General features: G+C 35.9%; 1 long non-coding RNA gene across 1 annotated transcript; it reads right to left on the bottom strand.

Annotated features, from left to right (window-relative positions):
* Positions 1-5,323: 5,323 nt before the first annotated feature.
* On the bottom strand, positions 5,324-9,496 carry LOC135211620 (uncharacterized). Its single transcript, XR_010313677.1, has 3 exons — positions 9,285-9,496; positions 7,711-7,751; positions 5,324-5,487 (listed from the first exon to the last, which is right to left on the bottom strand). It is a non-coding gene; the product is annotated as an uncharacterized LOC135211620 (long non-coding RNA).
* Between the last annotated feature and the right edge of the window lie 268 nt (positions 9,497-9,764).

Here is a 9,764-nt window from a genome sequence, read left to right as displayed (position 1 = left end):
GTTTGAAGTACCAACAAGAGATAAAAGAATATTATGCTGCTGAAAATGTATACTTACGGCATTGCACAGTCGTTGTATTTGCAGTTGTAGTTGTAGTTGTATTTGGTGCTGTTCCTGTGGAGAGAAATACATATAATGAGAAATCAATATTGTCGTAGCCTCTCATCAGAGGAATGAGTCGTCCTAAACTATGGAGGAAGGAAGTTGAAATATTCCAAAAGAGGAGAATATTTGGATAGGAGTGATATGATACTGGGCTAAAATAATACTTCTGCTAACAGTAATTAAGAAAAAAAAATCTGGGAAACGTAGGAAAATAGCATATATTGCAGGCAAACTGAAGAGATAAGACGACCCTTTGTTGTCTCGGTGGAAAGGAGGATTATAAAAAAAAATGTCAACATCGTCTTTACCTGAGCAACTAACTGTGCAGGAGAAGCCGTAGTTACTACGTGTTCTCGAAAAGAAGCGCACTGCCATCTGGTCATTTCCGCTTACTTCGGTGAAAGTGGACTTTGTTCCGCAATACCTACGATGGAATAAGAAGAGCTCATGGTTTGAAACGTCCTCAGAATTTGGGCAGAAGAGGAAGATCTCTTTGTGTAAGATAATCACGTCTTCTAACAGAAGACAGTTCACCTAAAAAAAAGCAAGAGAGTGCTCACATCCCTGCCATACTTTCACCCTTCAACGGTGGAATGGGATTGAACCTCCTATGCAGAACACTTCATTATATCACACAAACTCGGCAAGTGATTCCTACCATTTTGCATTCAAAGTCTCCAACTATGCTTCCATAAAAGATTGTTGGTTCAACAATCCCTTCATACACCTAAATCTTAGCATATAGAGCTCTCTTCCAAATCTTCCTTGGTACTTTCTTAGCTTTATCCTACCATGATCTGTTACATTTACTCCAGAACACCTGTAGAATGAGCTGCTTACATTCTCGTACTGTCCATATTAACGTTAATTGCTCTATCTTCCACATTTCTATTCAAATGTACCTACCCTTGCTCCTGCTCATAATCACTCCAAACTTTCCTCGCAAAATCCTTTCATTACTCTCTGCCTTTTATCATAACTACCTCCAATTCCGACTGTGCTATTTGTAAACAATTGAGCCATTTTCAGATATTATTCACAGTCCATTTTCTTATCCAATAACTTTGGATTATTAAAGCTAATTGTCTTTTTTTTTCTAATTCAGTGCCTCGGCCACCCATTTGAAGTGGTGGATGGAGAAACTGAAAACAAATAAGTGTCCATAATAAAATTAAACATTAACCCATCACTAGAAGGATAAACCACCCTTCTTTATAACCAAGCTTTCACACAAAACCAGCCTTTCTCCTGTTTTCCCCTGCTCCAACAGAAACTTAAGTTTTTTGTGAAAACTTAGTGCTGTTTCAAACAAAATCCTACCGTACAATTTCCACAGTGTGTAAATTAAAGATTTATCAGTATAATTTACAGTTTCCTATACCACCATACGGACAGCTATAAATTCTTGGTGATCTTACCGTTTTGCTGAGGCCTTGTCCCAGTGATTGTCATGTACGAATAAGTGAGTCGAACCGAAGTCTAAAACTGGTAGGCAAGGTCATCGATACGTTCAAGGTGTTATTCTTGCAACACTGTAAAGGAGGATTTATTTTCAACAATTGGCAACAAGGTTTTGCCAAACCCAAAACCATGGCTGGACATGATTTTCAGCTGGTTTGAAGGCGGTTTGATCCGGTAAGTGAGAATGGAGGGTAAATACTGACAATTAAAAAAAAAATTTCATTAGCTCAAAAATGCAATGAACTGCCATTTAACAATGAAAGTGGCAAGGATCAATATTGGTCTTATAGTAGTAATTTCAGTTTAGGTTAGAATGGACCAACTGTTGATTAAATTATTTAGGCATAATCACAAAAGCTGGAAAATGAACAGCAAAACCAAACCATGAGGAAGTGTTTCCAACGTGGCAACTAGTTTGCTCCCTCGAGGATATAAGTTAGGATAGTTCGTGGGACTGGGAGGGAGGATGATGACGTTTCTGGGCCTGAGCTCCATGAGTGTAATTCGTCCACAAGGAACGGGCCCCAGCTTTGAGGTTTGGGTGAGAGAAGAAGGAAGAACAAGGAAACAGTGGAATATTCTGGGACCGTTGTAAAAGACAATTTCCTAGACAAGAAGCTGGAAGAAGAAGAATCCTTTCAATCCTAGATGAAAACATAAAAACCTAAATGATTCCCCGCCAGACAAGGACACCTGCCTAGTTCTTTGTTGCATTGTCATGGATATTTCTTGCATTTTTTATCCATTTAGTTTATTTTAACATTTGGTTAGCTTATTTTTTTCTTTTCTATCGATTTCTTCTTTGCCAGTATTTCCTATAACCTTCCTGTTACCCACTTTCAAATGAAAACACCATATTTCTTTGAACGCTTGAAATTTCAAGTCAATGGCCCATTTTGGTGGGCTTGTTCCATACGAATAAGGTTAATCTTCTGAATAACAATAGAAAACCTCGGAAACAAAAACTAGATGTCAAAACATCTCCAGGACTCATGGCAGAAGTGTGTGCTTCCTATGAAACAGCACTACACAATGGAGAAAAGTGATGGACTCCTGGGAAGTAGGAGGCAGGATGCAAACCGGAAACTCTTGCACTATATATAAAAAATCACCCCAGTTGAATATGGAGACTGTGATAAGACAAAAAAAGGAAATAAAATAAAATAATACAATAATAATAATAAAATAATAATAATAAGTGAATATTACTAATTAACTAAGAATACAGGCTATTTTGTTTGGCAAGATGCTGATAGTGTTAAACTGCCAATAAACCGAAACTGTGATTTTATGGCACTTATAGCATTAAGTTTTACGGGGGGTTAATGGCGGAGGATAACCAGTTAATGGCGCCTCTGAAAGGTTATGATATGGGGCCAAAAATGCTATTACTCAAACTTGGCCCTCTTATGGTGCCATAAAATCGCCCGATTTTATGGCACTACACAAGCCCCATACAACCGGATCACCATTAACCCGAGGTCCGCCGATAACCAGGAAACTGGGGGACCTGTTTAATAATAAATAATAATAATAAAATGAGAGTGTGGGGTTTGCATATTATACCTACTGACACATGTTTGTCCAATTTGAAACAGGCTTTGGGAATCTCAACAAACTAACAAAACACCTGATCTTAAGTTTAATTTCCACAACCTAACTCTTAAACGCCTATTGGACGTATTAAACGTCAACGAAAAATTGTCTGTTGAGTTCTAAATGGACGTGATGGATATGTCGAACGCAAACAAGTTTTTAAAAAAATTTGGAGGAAAAATAGTTCTTAAGGCCTAACTTAGGCAAAAACTTTTGAAATCACACAACTTGAGGGTATGCTGGGGAGTTCACGGATCAAGCTTGTTTTGTTTTGTTTTTACAATCGTTACCCAGCCACACATGCGCGAATTTCTTTCTTATCGCACTAAAAAGCATCAGCGACACATCTCAGAAATTATTTCGTCACTTTGACATAATTTTTGCACCATTTTATATTAGCCGTTACATAGAGTTTTATATATGAAAATGTGTGCAATTTCATGTAGAATACAACAAAAAAAGAACTCATGGTTGTAGCTATTATCAGTTTTGAAATATTTTCATATAAATAATGATAAGTGCAAAAATTTCAACCTTTGGTCAACTTTCACTCGACTGAAATGGTTGAAAAACGCAATTGTAAGCTAAAAATCCTACATTCTAGTAATATTCAATCATTTACTTTATTTTACAACAAATTGGAAGTCTCTAGCACAATATTTCGATTTATGGTGAATTTTTGAAAAAAAACTTTTTCCTTGCGTCCGCACGGTAACTCTTCCGAAAAATCAGAAATTTTTTGTCGGATTGTCGTAATGTTTGCACCATTTTATATTAGCCGTTACATATATATAAAGTTTTATATATGAAAATATGTGCAATTTCATGTAGAATACAACAAAAACAACCCATGGTTGTAGCTTTTATCAGTTTTGAAATATTTTCATATAAATCGCAATAAGTGCCAAAATTTCAACCTTCGGTCAAATTTGACTCGACCGAAATGGTCGAAAGATGCAAATGTAAGCCAAACTCTTACATTCTAGTAATATTCAATCATTTACCTTTATTTTTCAACAAATTGGAAGTCTCTAGTAGGTACAATATTTCGATTTATGGTGAATTTTTGAAAAAAAAAAAAAAAAAAAAACGTTTTCCCCGCATCCGCGCGGTAACTCTTCTGAAAAAATCAGAAATTTTTTGTCGGATTGTTGTAATGTTTGTACCGTTTTATATTAGCCATTACATAAAGTTTTATATATAAAAATGTGCGCAGTTTCATGTAGAATACAACAAAAAACAAGCCATGTTGTAGCTTTTATCAGTTTTGAAATATTTTCATATAAATCACGAAAACTGCAATTGTAAGCTACAGCACTTACAGTCTAGTAATATTCAATCAATTACCTTCATTTTGCAACAAACGGGAAGTCTCTAGCACAATATTTCGATTTATGGTGAATTTTTGAAAACAACTTTTTTTTTACGTCCGCGCGTTACAAATTCATGTATCATATTGTGATAATATATTCTCTTGTTGCTTTGATCGTTTTACAATTTGTTATATACAAAAATCATCGGAATTTAGTGCACAATACAACGAAAAAATAATTAACTCATTAGCTTTAACCGTTTTGCTCACAGCGCGATTTGATACAATTATATATGAAAAAATTTTTTTGCACTGTCATATATTCAAATATTTATATATGATAATGATATTCTTTTTCATTTCTGATGGTTGCATACTAAACCTCAGGCAAGGACAAAAAAAAGGAGCCAAAAATGAACTCTCAATCTTGAAAACTAAGCGTGTTGTGAATTTTTGAAAAAAAACTTTTTTTCCGCTTCGGCACTCACTCCTGAACGCCGCCGGCATACGGGAGACACTTTCGGAAATACTGGCTCGGCGTTTAAGGGCTAACTGAAGGTTTCCGGGAATCATTTGATTTTGCAAGGTAAGACAATCAGGACACTGATCCGAAATTGATTTATGAAAATTTGGATATGAGGCTAAGCACTGGGGCCTTCAGCCATTCAGTGCTTTTATGGTAAATAAAGGGACTTGGAGTGGTTGGACAGCGAGATAGAAGAGAGGATATGGGAACAGAGGTAAAGTAAAATGTTAAATAGTTAGTGCAGCTAAGGACCGAAGCGACACTGCCAACAACTTTTAGTAATGCCTACAATGCACCTAATAGGGTACAATGATGGCACTAGTACCCCACTATATGGCTATTTAGGACATTACCTTGTCTGGCAACACTGAAGCGGCCCACCAGAGGCTTGGAGTTCCATCTTGGTTGAATGGTGAAAGGTGGTACACTGAAGTTGGCCACCAGAGTCTCGGAGTTCCATCTTGGTTGAATGGTGAAAGGTGGTACCCTGAACGAAGATAACAATAAAAGAAACTTAGTAAATAATGAAAATGTAGCAGAGCAAGTTAAATGATGATTTGACTAAAATATATATATATATATATATAATATATATATATATATATATATATATATATATATATATATATATATATATATATATATACAGTGGTCCCTCCATATTCACGGGGGATGTGTACCAGACCCCCAGCAAATAGTTAGAATCCCAGAATAGTTGGAACCCTCATTAAAATGCTGAAAACGGCCTATTTCGTTAGTTAAAGCTCAAGAAAAACCAACAAAAAATTTTTATACCTGGTTTTTTTAATGCTTTTATCGCAAAAAGTGCATTCATGATGAAACTGATAAAAAACAGTAATTTGTGGATATTTCTCATAATAAAATATCGAGAATTGGCGAATTTCCTGTGAATAATGGGCAGATATGGTCCAGAGAGAAATCCGCGAATGTGTGTCCGTGAATCCGGAGAACATGAATACGGGGGCCCACTGTAACTAACATACAGACTAGAATGACCATACCAGACTAGCAGTCATATACGTTTGACAGTTCAATGTAGAAAAATCTCTGCGGTGCTCTCATGTAACTGAACTACGAAGGTTCAGGCTGAGCTTTTGCGATGCACATAACGTAGTCTTGTTGTGAATTCAAGAAATACGGATGCTAAACAAGGCGTGATCCCACCTCCAGCTTACTCAGAGAGCATGCTAAAATGTTAGGTCAAATAGAGCATTGTTTCACCAGCGAAAATTAAAATAAATACGCTACATTTTATTAAAACTAATTTTTTTGTACTGTTAAACATGCACATTATTTATTTTTAACTTTTTCATTCTAATAAATAAATCATACCTATCCTATCCTAAACCTCCTTGTATCTTTAACTGAACGTGAAACACCTTTTTCAGACCGTTTTAGGCTTCCCTACCTCCCCAACAAGAAAACAACAACAAAAAGTAGTTTGCACGCTTACTCCCTGAGTAAGTGAAGATTTTAACAAATACAACATAATAAATAAAATAATGCACTTAAGATGTTCTTGTTTGCTGTCATGGGCAATTCTCCCAAAACATCAGAGAGTAAAGGCGTCCACTACAACCTCTCCTGAAGAACGTCTTTCAAAAGTTATAACTTTCATTACACCTCAGTTTTACCCAAAGAAAAGTGTTGTTTCCCAATTTCATCACTAAACATCGTCAAGGATTATAATGATATTTGAATTATGAACTTCAGTAAACTTAATGCTAAAATATGTATAGTTAAATATGAAATTTTTAATATAACATATATTCTTTCATTCCTTACATGACACCATAGAGCATTCATCATTTATCGTCTCGTCTTTTTCATACAATATCATGGCGTAAATGTCATGGTGACAATGCTACCAAAAAACTATAGGTAGGGGTATCAATATGAAAATAACAACCAAAAGATTAACGCCATTATCGTCACTATCGTTATCACTACCACCTTCTTATATCCAATAGTGGAAATCTCTATATGAAAAAATTGTAATATATAACAATAAAAAAGAAGAATTTCCTCCATAAGGTATCAACATATCTATCTCTGAGTAACCTCAGTAGCAAAACCTATCACATTGTATATAGGTAAAGAATGCAGTATATATAGTAAGAGAGAGGCGGAGGAGGAGCGGGAGTTCATTGTTCTTAGAAGAAGAAGGAAATTCAGCCTTTTTCTTTCACATAAGGACTGATCTTTTGTGATGAAACTGGGAAACACTACTTTTCTTTGGGTAAAGCTGAAGTGTATGTAATGAAAGTTATAACTCTTGAAAGACATGTTCTTCAGGAGAGGTCGGAGCGGAGATATTTACACTCTGACGCTTTGGGAGACACTGGCCAGTTTCCAGCCCTGTGACTGGCTGATCACTAGCCAACCTGGAGTGTCGTAAGGGACGGGGCTGGATACCAGATGCACAGGTGCTGTGAATTAATTATAACATCACTCCATGTGATTCCTACCCTATCTTATCCTGTGCTTTTACGTTTTAACTTTCTAACTTGAGGGATTGATCTAAAAATGTACTAGATATGAAATATGACACGTAAAAAAATATAGCCATAAATTGAGGTCTGTTAACTTAAAGCATTAATTATAAATTGTTGGTTCCCTTTACATTGCTATGTTCACAGGCAATTCGTTTAGAGCACACTGGTAATTTCAGCAAAAGAAAATTACTTACGTTCCGTTTGGGGTGGGGCTTGCAGTCACACACCAGAAACTCTGCAGGGAAAAAATAAAGGATTCCGTCAGTGAAGAAATCAACTGCAGCAAAAACTCAGGAAAGGGAGAAAAGATTTTCATATTAATTTATTTTTACCTTAATTTCATTTTCATCTATTTTTCAATCACCCAGTTTATTTCTTCATGTTTATTTATTTAATGATTTTATTTATTCTAAACTGTTCAAATTCTAATTTATAATCTTTAGATATCATTTAGTTTGAAATGATATCAGTAGCAGTTATATCATGATTAAGAAGTGTGGCCAGAACGATTCGCAATTTTGTGAATATTGCCTGACAAGGATTGTTTTCAATCATCAAAACAAAATTTCAAACCTTCAAAGAAGTTTTTTTTTAACGGTCCCCGAATAAAAACTCCTGTTAACTAAAACTAAAAATAATACTTTCCTAAATCAAATAAATTGAAGTAAAGTCTTTTTTTAACAAGAATCTCAAGTTATTTGAGCAAGGATGCGTTTTAATCTGATGAGTAGTTGCAATTCACCCATTGTAACTGTATTTTTTAGTTTAATTGAAAACCAAGCAACTCCAGTCATATGAGGAATGGGTTTGTTTACTCAAAGGATGAGGTTGCAATCCTGTAAGTACCTTTTTGACCGTTTGTCCAAAGACAGTATTGAACTTCTATCTTTTTCCTGAAGGAAAGATGGTCGATATTGTCGTTTTAGCTGCCTTTCCTGTTTGCGTTTTCAAAACATACCCATTCGTTCATGGCACACAAAATTGGAAGCCAATTTGGGAGTGGGATATGCATATATAAAACTTATGCCTGAGGGTCCCAAGTTACCTGGGGACCTATGAGGGGTCATTCAGTGGGCCCGAGAGTGGAAATTGAGGAGTAAAAAAGTTTCAAATTTAAAAGGTTTAACAAAGGGTAACAAAAACAAAAAAAAAAACATAGCCAGTATTGCACTATGATATACATAGATTTCCCCCAAATCGGTGAGGGAACGCGAATAGTTGAAACCCCTGTAGTAACAACGCTTAAAACTGCCTATTTTGTTGGTTAATAGTCAAGAAAACCCCAGTAAACGTTTATGCCTGATTTTTTAAAGAGTTTTATCACAAAAAGGGCTTTATATGATGAAGTTGATAAAAAGACAGGAGTTTGTGGACATTTCTCCTAGAAAAATACCGTGAATACGTGGATTTCATGCGAATAATAGATAGATATGGTCCATAGGGAAATATGCGGATACGTGAATGCAAATACGGGAGGGGCGGGGTGCTTGTCCACCGTAATCAAAAGGAGTGTTGGGGAAAGTAAGATGGAAGAAAGAGAATACGAACGGAGGTACAGTTAAAGGAAAGGAAGGGGATTCAGCTATGGGCCGAAGGGACTCTGTGAAGAACCATAAGTAATTCCTACACCGCACTGCATGAGGTGCTCTAACAGTAGTACTGACCCTCCTATGGAACCAACTTTGAAATAAAAACACAAAATAAGATCATAAAAAAATAATAATAAAAATGCTTAAGAAGAACACAAAAAATGCTTCCTCAAGCTTACCAAGATCACTAGGCCTAAAGTCAGCTGGAGAGATTCCATCTTGCCTCGATCGACGCCCAGAAAATACTAAGTCAAAATCGAGCCAAATGTTGTCACGTCTTGTTCTCAAAAGGGACTGAGAGATCTAGGACAGAAAGCTCTACTGCAGTCTACGAGATCAGGACAGATACTGGCTGAATTTATCGAGGCCCTGCCTGGACACCTCTATCGTTCCTTAGTTGATCAGTGTTTCCTTAAATACTTGTGACAGGTGTGGATTATGTGCATGAATTTGAATTTCATTAAAAAAGAAACTGAGTGATAACTTGTAAATAGTCTTCTCTATTTTTCTAAATGTTTTTTCTCTGCTATAACAACTGGCGAGTATTGCGCCGATGTGATTCATCAGGAGTCAATTTTAGGGATATGGCTTACAATTTATTTACTGGTGATAAATAAATTTGTAAACAATACCCCTGATATTGACTCCTGATGAATCAT

Source organism: Macrobrachium nipponense, chromosome 4, assembly GCF_015104395.2.
Source record: "Macrobrachium nipponense isolate FS-2020 chromosome 4, ASM1510439v2, whole genome shotgun sequence".
NCBI classification, from domain to species: domain Eukaryota; kingdom Metazoa; phylum Arthropoda; class Malacostraca; order Decapoda; family Palaemonidae; genus Macrobrachium; species Macrobrachium nipponense.
Note: the sequence above shows the minus strand (reverse complement) of the source record. Positions and strands in the feature narration are given on the sequence as shown.